Source organism: Erpetoichthys calabaricus, chromosome 11, assembly GCF_900747795.2.
Source record: "Erpetoichthys calabaricus chromosome 11, fErpCal1.3, whole genome shotgun sequence".
Classification (NCBI taxonomy): domain Eukaryota; kingdom Metazoa; phylum Chordata; class Cladistia; order Polypteriformes; family Polypteridae; genus Erpetoichthys; species Erpetoichthys calabaricus.
The window spans coordinates 121,540,485-121,552,969 of NC_041404.2; the positions used below are offsets into that span (position 1 = coordinate 121,540,485).

Sequence of the window (12,485 nt, forward strand, 5' to 3'; positions counted from 1 at the left end):
AAGTTAGAGGAATCCTGAATGGAAAGGAGAGTCGTGAAAAACTTTTATTCATGTAGTAAACGCTTTATTGTACCACGCAGCTCGGGTAAAAATTAGATTGTTTAGAAGTAAAATCCGTTTGTTGTGGTCTTCTAAGATTCGTTTCTCCAGTTACTTTGAGATGTTTAATTTTGCCTATTCTCATGGTCACTATTATATAGTTGATTTATTCCAAATATTTGGGTTCTTGTAGTTTGGCTTTTGTGCTTTACGTATATAATATATTAATTATTAAGGATGATTCTGTATTAGGGTAAAATTGCTTCCGGTTGCTGCTGCATACAAAAAGCAGCAGATGCAACTGGCTCAAATCGTGTGTTGCGGTGACATCATTGGTGAATACTGTAATGACGTTCATAAACTAGTGAACGTATATACCATCAAAAGAGTAAAGTTTGTCTTGGGATGTGGTTGTGCTTACAGATACGCGTCATGAGCTTTAAAATGTATTTGGATAGTTGCATTCTTGTGATTGCTGTTTTCCCTATTTTGCCCTTCGTAATGTGCATCTCCGAGAGTGTTGGAGAACATTCTTTTGATAGAATTAATCTAAGTGCTCAAGTACTGGATTTCAAATTCGTTAAGTAACCATGCTGTCTATGCCTAGTTGTGTTTCTCATAGAAAAGCCAATAGGATTCTCAGTGCTCGTGTTATTTGGGTATTTTAACATGGTTTCCTGTTTGACTTTGTTTTCCATTGTAGTATTCTTTAATGAAATGCTGTAATTAGATTTTCATCTGTCCAGCCAACTATAAACCTGCTTTGTTAATTTGTTTCTCTGACATAATGGTTGTCTTGCCTATATTCTTCAGTCTACTGTTACAAGAAAAAGAATGCTTTCATCTATACTTGTGCAATCAATTATAAATGGTCATCATGTTGTGTGTAATGTATTTTCTGAGGGCTGGTGTCTTGTTCATTGTTGGTTTATAGTGTTAAATTAACCGAGTTCATGTGAGCAAGGACTATACTGTAAACCAAATGTAAAATGCATTAAGGCTTGCTTTGGGCACTGAGGTTCTGTCTCTGGGAACAAAATTGGTAGTCATATACAGTGCCTGGTATATTTAAATTCAGGTTCATTCAGTACCTAGCTGGGATCCCAGTGACACCTTAAGAAAACAAGCATTGGTGACAGAAAAAAAATGGCCTTAAGAAGGTGGTTGTTGGTTTTTTTTTTTTGCTTTTTTCTCACAATGTTTTTTTTTAACAAACTAGGTTTTTTTGACAAAGATTCGGCTTAAGAACTTTTTTTTTTAAAGCACATTCCCATTTATAGCATTAAACCAATGTTTTCCAATTGTAGATACAAATAATTGATTTTGATCATGTTCAATTGAAAAATTATGAATATTTGATAAGTATGCTAAATTCATAGATTTGGTAGATCAAAAATTAAGATTGGGCCAAGTAAACTGTTCAATCTTACAAAGGAAATTTTTGAGCTGATGCGGCAAGGTCTGAAACATTTGCAAGAGACATGCGGTGGGTTGGCGCCTTGCCCGGGATCGGTTCCCTGCCTTGCGCCCTGTGTTGGCTGGGATTGGCTCCAGCAGACCCCCGTGACCCTGTGTTCAGATTCAGCAGGTTGGAAAATGGATGGATGGATGTTTTAGATAATGTAAAGAAGTTTAAGGAATAGTGGGGAGGTGGTAATGATGGAGTGCAAACCAGTGTATGCGAAGTTCATCCTCCTATTTCTAATTATTAGGATACAGAAGAAGACCAAGTCTGGAATTACATCCTTCCCCTGTTTTAACCTATTAATAGGATCACTGAGTTGACTATAGTGGAATCTTGAAGGGATGCCTGCCCATCTTCAAAAGGGGGGGGGTGGATTGTATTTATACAAGAGAAATTGGGAACTAGTAACAATAGGCATACCATCAATTAAAAAGGAAATTAGAAATGCCAAAAGGCAGTTGAAGAGAGAAATCACTCAAAGTAGTCTTTAAAAAGTACAGGCTTTTAAAAATTTCTTTAGTATTGACAGAATGGTCAAGGACTAGGGCAGCAAAGGAGGAACTGAACACGCAGAAATGGCAAATCCTATCATATTGTGCTGAAGCATTAATCTTTCGGTGCCTACAGGGAATACTTGTGAAGCGCTATACATATGTTGGTGAGTATAGAGATGAGGCATACTATAATTTAAAGCCTAGTACAAGATAATATTTACTTGAGTGTCCAAGGGAAGTGAAAACATAGAATAGACTATGTTGCCAGGTATATTTTACTATACAGTATCTTAGCTAGTTCAAATCTCCACTTGACATTCCTTTCCAAAAGTAAGGCAAATACACATTGATCAGCTTTGTTTGGTGAAATGGCATATTCTTAGCAAAACCTGAGCTATGTCACTAATAAATATAGAATCAATTTATTTTGTATTTAAATATCAGTATTTTGATATTTAGTGTTTTTAAGGTAGCCTTTTTGAGGAATGTTTAACATGACAGTTTTGAGAATTGCAAATAGTCTAGTTCTGCTATGTGGAACAGGGTGTATTTTGCAGGGGCCACACATCCTCAGTGAAAAATGGGTTATTCTATCTTGCGTCTAATGCTATACACAAACTTTTCCTCATGCACTTCAGTAATGGACAATGGAGGGCAAAGCATACACAAATTGGATGTAAAATACTTGGATTTTAATTCTGGTTTAATTTGAAGATTTATTAGGAGTTAACAATTATTTTAACTGTTGATTAGCCAAAACTTGTGGTATTTGGGCCGGCATTTTCGTTATCTACAAATGGGAAGATTTGCTGGATACTTTAGGGAATTTCACCATGGGCTTTAGAATGATCTTCACTAGACTGTGATTTCTTGTCATATGTACATTTCTAAAATTATATAGCAACATTTACTGTTAAAGTTTAAAAAACTAGATAAATTAGTATTAATCCTAACCAAGTCAAAATGTAAACCTTGTCCGCACCACATGAATTCCTAAATACCAATATTTTCTCAGATTCTTTCTATTAACACTTCAAAAAAAAAAAAAAAAAAAAAAAAACTTTTCGTATCATTTGTCAAAATCCGTTTGCTAATGCAAATATCCCAAATGACATACATACAGTAAGGAAACCCTGACTAGTTGATGTGAGGACCAATGAATTTAATTTTATAAATTTCTGCAAATGTCAAAGCAATCATTGACTCCCAAGAAGTCAAAACTGTGCAATTATCAATTCAGAATTTCCTTAAAGTGGTGATAGTTTCAAGATAGTTCACATAAGCCCCATTCTTCTGCTGTTGCTTACTACTGTGAACACATCCAGAATTAGGCATTGAACATTATTGTCCCCCAACTGCAGTAGCGTATGCTTTCTTGGATGCTGCATCCCTATTACTCTCATAACATTCAAATATGTGTTGTATTCTGAATTGTTAGATTACCTTCATCACTTTTTATAGTAACGGATGATTCTTGGGCTCTGAAACACCAAGCACCACAGAATTGAAACAAGCCACATAGGGCCTATACAAAGTTTTCATACTCGTGAAGTGGTTACTGAAATCAAAAACACTATGCTCAAAACCACTTTTACCAGCCTCATTTTACGAAATGTTGCCTTGCAACATCAAACTTTTGAAAAGAAAGTAAGTCTCAGAAAATTAAAAAAGCAAGAATGACTGACAGAGTTGGAAAAGTCATTAATCCCCTGATTTAATACATCATACAGACACCCTTTACTGTAATTGCGTCCATCAATATTTTTGCATTCTCTACTAGCTTTGCACACCTAGATTGGGAATGTTTTCCCATTCTTCCCTGCAAAATTAAGAGTTCAGTCCAATTCCGTATGCAATGGCAACGGACCGCTTAGTCTATCCACAGATTTTCTATTGCATGCAAGTTAGGGTTCTGACTTGGCCACTCAAGGACATTTGCCTTACTATCCTTAAGCCACTGTGTTGTTCTTTTGTCGTTAAGCTTAGGATCATTGTCCTCTTGGAAAGTGAATCTTCAGCAGTATAGCAGAGGAATGCAGGTTTTCCTCAATTTGGGTATGCTTGGTAGCACCCATTTTCTCTTCAATCCTGACCAATCACTGTCCCTGCTGAAGAGAAACCCCTCCACAACATACAGTAAACCTGCCACCACCATGCACAGTTAAAGCTTTTGAAACCTTTTTGTAGTCAAACTTGTGCCTTTCTGCCACTTTGTCCCGGAGCCGTTTTGACGACACTTTCCTCAACCATGTTGGTTTCTTTTTCAGAACCTTGCACTGCTAGTAGTTAAATCTTCAAGTGAGAGCTGGTTTATTCTGAGGTGATCAACGGCACTACAGCTAATATCAGTTGGGGCAATTAGGCTAGTGTTTGATCTGGCAGATGATTGGTTGCATCTGATTACGTTTTAGAATGGTACATTGTAAGGGTATAATCACTTTACCAAACCAGGTATTTCACTGATTGATTGTCCAAATGTTACTTTCACATTGACAGAGGGTTATAATATGTACTTACAGCTAAACATTTGACTATTTTTCAGGGTGAAATATGACAAAAGGTATAGCTTTTCACAGGGTATGATGACTTTCTATAGGCACTGTAAAATGTCTGGCAAATGTGAGTTTTGAATCGATGAGAAAAATGTTGTTTTGGAATGAACGTACAGAGTACATCATCTGTACCTAATCTTCATTGATAGTAAAAACACTGACCCATACCAACCACTTGTTGCATTTGTAGTTTGCAATCCTCATTGTCTTCCCATCTGCATGGGGTTTCCTTCCACATACCAAAGGTGTGCAGGTTAGTTGGTGACTTACAGTGTGTTACCAGGGTTGGTTCCCAGCCTTTGTCTAATGATGTTGTGATAAAACCCCCTTATTTTCCTGTGATTCTGATCTACATAAACAAATTGGAAAATGGATGAATGTGTGGCCAGATAACTGTACGAAAGATCCCTTTGACTTTCAGGGCCTGTTGCAATGTATTTTCCTATTAAACAGTTTTTCTTTCTTGCTGTTATTTACAAGAGTAAATGTTGCTCAGTCAATCATTTTATATCCCACTTAGTCCTGAACAGGGCTGCGGGGGTCTGAATGCAGCCTATCCCAGTTAGCACAGGGCACAAGGCAGGAACAAACCCTGGACAGGGCACCAGTCCATCACGGGGTGAGCACACACTATGGCTAAACTAACGCAATCTCGCCTATGACTTTGTCTCTAAACTGTCCAACCTGAGCACACACTATGGCTAATTTAGGAATGCCAGTTCACCTAACTGGGTATGTCTTTGGAATGTTGGAGGATATTTGAGCACCTGGAGGGGTGATTACATAATCTCCCTCTGAAAGCATTCACATTTCTGAACTTGCACAATAAAGCAGTGAAATTGACAAAAAAGCAAAATCAGTTTTTGTTTTAAGTGTAGTGAACCTTTTTCTGTTGTAAGGTAGTTTGTGAGTCTTTTAAATAACAGTTCCTGCAATCCCACACAAATTTAGGGTCCATTTGTTTGAGTGAGCAATGCATTTAAATGTAATGACTGATTTATAGGCAAACTTGTTAGGTGTGTGTAATGTTTTATTAAAGGTGGGAGCTGAAAGGTGATATGACAAGGAATCATTTGGACTATGTTTACAATTTTTATTTCTGCTTCATTGGCCAGCCATCTGTTTGCAGCTGATGGACTAACTGCAAAATATGGATAAGAATGACTGTACTATATACTATGCAATTTAAATTAAAAATTATATTCTTTTTTACTTTGAAGTATGTGTGTATTTAATTTGAAAATGTGCCGAGTTTAAACCAGATGTCAGTGGTAGTGCTACTTAAGAGCCTGCAGAATTTTTCCACAAGGCTACGAAGTTATTTGAAAGAATAGGAAAGCTGGAGTGTTTGGTTTATTTTATTAACTTATTGCTCATCTGCAATAAATGACTGTAGTTCTTTAAGGCCAGCACGCTTCCATTTAGTTTTCTGCTAGGTCTCTTTGTTGGTTACCCATACTCATCCAAGCATTTCTCTTGTTGTTATGGAGTATGAAAGATGTATAAAATCCCTTTCACTGCTTCTTGTAAAATATTTAATTTTAGTGTTTGTTTAGGTGTCTTCACAAACATATGGATGTATGTACTGTCATGGCCATATTTCTGTGCTCTTGAAACAACTTTGCTGTCCGTTGACAGATTTCAGCTTTGGAACTTGTATCACATATTTTTTTAAAGGAAACTGTCGGGAAAGTTGTTTTTTTTTTTTGTTTTTTTTCCATCACAATATCTCTTAACAGATTATTACACTGTACAAGTTTTTAAAAATGTACACTTCCATTTACATTATCCATTTTTTTTTTAATTCAAAGTCCTCCGTCTTTGTAAGTGATCTTAATTACTGATTAATTTGCTTTTTAAAATTTATCTTTAGTGAAACCAACATCTAACAATAGTACATCAATCAATGCAATTGTTTTTCATTGCTTGAATTGGAATCTTGTGTCTGTGAAAGCTATTTTGGCCTCAGCATGTTTGATAGGGCTGGGTTTTTAACTACACTAGATGTGTTTCCCAGCGGTGGCTTAATTTTTTCAAAACACAAATGTAAATTTTACTTTGTTCTCCTGAGTAAACAACCTGCAGTAGCCTAAGAAAGAAGCAGCTTGACTAAGGTTTGCTTGGCTAGAAAACTGACTCGTGGGGAATTGTGACCATTTTGAAATGGAAATGGTCATTTGACAGGATTTTATAGTTTGCCTTAGACATCATTTAAATGCTGTACAACAAACTACCACATTCATCAACGCCTCCTTCCCACTGCATCAACATACCATATAGGTCTCCATCCAAGACTCCTCCACTGGTTTTTTGGTTATCTGAAGCCTGCTGTACATTTTTAAATATGGAAAAATTTTAAATATCCCTGGAAGTGTATTGCTAGCACTTAAGTTCCATCACCCAAAAAAATCAATCTCTATTTACTTAAGTACAACAGCAATACACAGATTTAATTCTAATATTTTAATGTTTTTGCTGCCTTTTTACATTTTAAATTGATGCTGGCCATGACTGTTGCATGTGGGGAGTGCTTTTTGTAGTGCACGTCAGTCTACCTTTTGAGAAAAAAATATGGTACTAGTGTAATTCCGCTTCAGAGTTGTAGGAACCAAAGTGGAATTGAAAGTTCATTCAGTGTGGTGATATTTACAGCTTTGAGATCGTGTTTCCTCACAAATTGTACAGGTACAGTGCCATCCACTATTATTGGCACCCCTTGTAAAAATTAGTAAGAAGGGTTAGAAAAAAATCACTGTTGGCTGAAGAACCGTCATCTTGCACTGAAAAAATGAGAAACACCTGATATATAGTTGAAACATGTTTCATTCAAAGAAAAACAAAGCCCTCATCAAGAAATTAATATTTTTAACAAAAACACGTGCCACAATTGTTGGCACCCTTGGAAATGAATGTGAAACCATGTAGTTGAAACATGTTTCCCATTTAAATTGGTCATTAAATTGTTTGGAGTGTTTATAAACTTTCCAGCTGAAGTCATTGTATCCCAGTTAATCAGGAAGTCAAGTGCGAGGAGACAAAGTACCAAATTTCTTTAGCCAACCACCATCATGGCAAAGATGAGAGAACACTCAATCCAAATAAGGGAGAAGTGTGTTGCCCTTCATAACTCAGGGAATGGTTATAAAAAAAAAAAATACCTACTCGCCTGAAAATGCCCACTTCTACGGTTAGGGCAATAACAAAAAAGTGGTCCTCTTATAGGCAAGTTTGTCACAGTTCCAGTTGATGACCACTTTTTTGTTATTGCCCTAACTGTAGAAGTGGGCATTTTCAGGTGAGTAGCTATTTTATGTGGATTGCCACAGTGGGTCATCTTTTTCCATATCTTTCTGTCCTCTGCATCTTGCACTGTTACACCCATCACCTGCATGTACTCTGTCACCACATCCATAAACCTTCTCTTAGGCCGTCCTCTTGCCTGGCAGCTCTATCCTTAGCATCCTTTTCCCCAATATATCCAACAGCTGTCCACTGCATGTGTCCAAACCAACACAATCTTGCCTTTGATTTTTGTCTCCCAACCATCCAACTTGAGCTGACCCTCTAATGTACTTATTTCTATTTCTATCCATCCTCATCACACCCAATGCAAATCTTAGCATCATTAACTCTGCCACCTCCAGATCTTTCGCCTGCTTTCTGGTCTGTGCCACCATCTCCAACCCTTATAGCTGGTCTTGCTACCATCTTGTAGTCCTTCCCTTTCATTCTTGCTAATACCCGCATGTCATAAATTACTCCTGACACTCTTCTCCATCCTACCTGCACTCTTTTTAAACTTTCTTCCACAATCCCTGTTACTCATCCACCTTTGCCAACTCTACTCCCTGATCCTCATTCTTGTAACCTCCCTCTCATTTACACACATGTATTCTGTCTTGTTCCTACTGACCTTCATTCCTCTCCTCTCTAGAGCATATCTCCACCTCTACAGGGTCTCCTCAACGTCTTCCCTACTCACTACAGATCACAATGTCATCAGCAACATAGTTCATGGGGACTCCTGTCTAATCGCGTCTGTCAACCTGTCCATCACTGTTGCAAATAAGGGCTCAGAGCCAATCCCTGATGTAATCCCACCTCCACATTGAATGCATCTGTCACTCCTACCACAGACCTCGCCACTGTCACACTTCCCTCCTATATCCTGTACAACTTGCACATACTTCTCTGCCATTCCCAACTTCCTCATACAATACCACAACTCCTCTCTAGGCACTCTGTCATATGTTTTCTCCAGCTCCACAAAGACTCAATGCAACTCCTTCTGGCCTTCTCTATAATTTTCCATCAACACCCTCGGAGCGATGCGAGTTTCCCCTTGGGATTAATAAAGTATCTATCTCTATCGCAAAAATTGCAACTGTGGTTCTCTTTCTTGGTATAAAACCATGCTGTATTGCTGCTCACTAATCATCACCTCCCTTCTTAACCTAGCTTCTAGTGCTGCGTGGTATACTGGTTCATACCGAAAACCGTTTATTTTTTTTTATGATATGGATTTTTCTTATACCGCAACACCGGTTTAAATTGCCTAAATGACTTTCGGAACGTGGTGCAGCGGGAAACTGTTCAAGTGGGGACCTTTTTCACTGCTACACCACCAAATAGTGGGCGGTAGCATAGGTATGCCGCATGGTGAAAATGGACAGAGAGCTGAAAAAAGGAGTCACGTCTGTCGCCTGGAGATGCTTTAGTTTTAAAAGGTCAGATGTGTAAATACTGTTTCTATACTACTGGATAATACTGCAAGCCAAGTTGTACGTGTTTTGTTTTCAATACAGTGTAATGTACCTGGGTACTGTGTAATAGTGTGACGACATGTTGACTTTATTCTCGGAATTTGTCATTAAAGTAGAACATCGTAAACTAAACTTCATCGTAAAATGAATATTTAATTTACTAGATTTTCTCAAACCCCGTCGTAAGTTATATAGCACATTAAATGCTCTGTGTTAAGTGATTCTTAAACTGACTTCTTGCACTAAGAAGAGGTGCCGGCAGCGATCGCCACACAGAATACATTCACTTCATGATCTTCCTGCTCTCTGAACATTTAGAATGCTAGATAAATACTTAATGCATTTCACCATGAAAATTATATTAAAGCATGCATTAATCATATGGGGGCACGGCGGTGTGCCTGCCTTGCAGTTGCATGTTTTTCTGGTGGGTTTACTCGGCGTACTTGTTTCCTTTCAAAGTCATGTAGGATGTGGGGTTTTGTTATGCTATATTGACCCTGCTAGTGTATGTTTTGCTTGTATTCATCCTGCGATGTGCTGGCGACTCGTTCAGAGATGGACGCAACTCTGAATGGATGGCATAATTAAACATGTATAATGAAGATATTTTTAAAATTCTGAACACTCCATGGGCTAAGTTTATAACTAGTTTTAATTTCACAAAGACGTTTATCGTGTGGTGATTGGTTATGTGGTGAAAGAAAAAGGAAGGATAGGAACTGGGGTTTTGGTAGCCTACATCAGATAGACAGCATGCATGCAATAAAGAGAGCCCGCTCAGAAGAACATGCATTGAATTCTGTGTTCATGTCTCCGACCAGCAGATCACAAACCCAACATTTTACACAATATTTAAGTTAAACCTGTGCGATAGCTATTCATACATCCAGTTTTTTGGAGCCTCGTCACACCTGCCATAAAGTTCTCTACACTGAACATACACCTGGGGACCCCTTACTGCGAGGGAGCAGCACTACCGCCTCACTACCGTGCATGTGTAATACCTGCTTTAATGCATTTCATCATGAAAATGATATCAAGTATTTATCTTAGCATTCTAAATTTTCAGAAAGCAGGAATATCATGAAGTGAATGGATTCTGTATGGTGATCGTTGTCTTCTCTTAGTGCGGAGGAAGTCAGTTTAAGAAGCGTAGTGATTAACCACTGGGTCGGGGAACGTAACACAAAGCATTTAATGTGTTTATGACGGGGTAAATTAAGTAATTTTTTAAACATTGATTTTAGGAAGAAGTTTAGTTTACGACATTCTACTTTAATTATGAAGTAAACTATAAAGTGGAAATGTCGACTTTAATCTCAACATAAACAGCGAGAATAAAGTGGAAATGTTGACTTTGTTCTCGACATATAGTTTTTTTTTCTTCCCAGTATAGCTTAGCTTGAAGCAAGGTCCATATTAATGCAGTTTGCCTAAATGATGGTTCAGTTGGTAAAGATGTCATCACCAAGTTGCACTTGTTTTGTTTTATTTTAATTTGGTGAATACTGTGTAATGCAACTGGGCTTGAAGTCTTGAAGTAATAGTGCAACTATCAGTAATACTATTTATTTTATTTTTATTTATTAGTTTAAATATTATGCAGTTTAATGATGATAAAGTTGTTTAAAAAGTCACTTTAATGTGTCAGTGGACAGAGATTGTTAACATTAACAGAAAGTGTAGTTGGTTTACGAAAAATATTTACTATTTATTCCTTTTCTAAGACATATTCGGTGCAATACAATTTTTGACAAGCACTTCTGGATATTTTACTAAGTCTAAATGCCTCTTTGTATGGTTGAAAATATGTTGTCAAAATTAGTTTGTTTTTGCAAAATTTGTTCAATAAAAAGGTTCTATATTTTGACTGCATCTGTCATGCAATGTGATACCTTCTCCATTAGTGCCACCCCCTTGTAAACTTATCACTTTATGGGGCAATGCAAAACTGTATTAATACTTGTGTGCACATTAAAATGTTTTTTTTTTTTTTGTACAATGTACAATACTCTTGACAGTGGAATAGGTTATTCTTAGCCAGTAATTGCAGTGGAAAATGTGGTTAACATCCACTCATGCACGGGGGGAAAAAATACCGTTGAGTACCGTGAAACCGGGATAATTTAGAAAAATACCGTGATATAGAATTTTGGTCATACCGCCTTCCACTACTCTTTCCCATAAGTTAATGCTGTGGCTCATCAGTTTTAACCCTCTGTAGTTACTACAGTTCCGCACATCCCCCTTATTCTTAAAAATCAGTACCCGTACACTTCTCCACTCCTCAGGCATCCTCTCACTTTCCATGATTCCGTTAGATAGATACTTTATTAATCCCAAGGGGAAATTCACATACTCCAGCAGCATATTGATAAAAGAAAAACCACAATATTAAAGTGATAAAAATACAGGTATAACGGACAATAACTTTGTATAATGTTAACGTTAAACAATCTGGTTAACTCTACTGCCATCTTTCCAAAACACATCTCTGGAAGCATGGAGGTGTCATCTGGACAAACAGCCTTTCCATTCTTCATCCTCTAAATAGCTGTTTGTTCTTCCTCCTTGCTAATCTGTTGCACTTCCTGATTTACTATCTACATATCTGTACAAAAGTGTATGGAGTGCTATACACTAAGAAAACATGTCCAACTATGAACTTGTCATCCTGGATAAAACCTTGGCAGCAGGTGTCAAGGACATGTGGGAAATCAGTTATGACCTTTTTGAGAAGCTCTTGGACCAGTAACGATATTTTGAGGGAACTGCAAGTTGGTATTTCCATTACATGTTTGTAGTGGGACAAGGAAAGTGTCCCCCCACCCCCCAGTGATTCTCCACTCTTTAATAGTCCGTCAATGCTATTTTTAACAAATAAATGCTCACAAAGCTCCAGTGCAGTATGGTGGTCTGGTGTTCCTAGCCAAGACTTTAGGATATGTGGATCTTTTATCATTTTTTTAATGGGCATTGTTTAACCTTTCTGTGCTCTGCAATGCCTTTCCTCTATTTAATAAAGGCCTCAATTATTTCAGTTGACATAGATGCTGGTCACAATGTATGTTAGTAGCACTTGCATTATTTATAACAAAGTGCTTTGGGAGGAAAATGCATTTCAACTCTAGTATCCATTTGCATCCAGTCCTATATATTTGTCATGAGT

General features: G+C 37.4%; 2 protein-coding genes across 2 annotated transcripts in view; one reads left to right on the forward strand and one right to left on the reverse strand.

Annotated features, from left to right (window-relative positions):
* Nucleotides 1-12,485, reverse strand: part of LOC127529729 (uncharacterized) — a 455,734-nt gene that overhangs the window by 64,744 nt on the left and 378,505 nt on the right. The window lies entirely within an intron of this gene.
* LOC114660822 (cysteine-rich and transmembrane domain-containing protein 1-like) overlaps nucleotides 1-12,485 on the forward strand; it is a 66,197-nt gene that overhangs the window by 920 nt on the left and 52,792 nt on the right. The window lies entirely within an intron of this gene.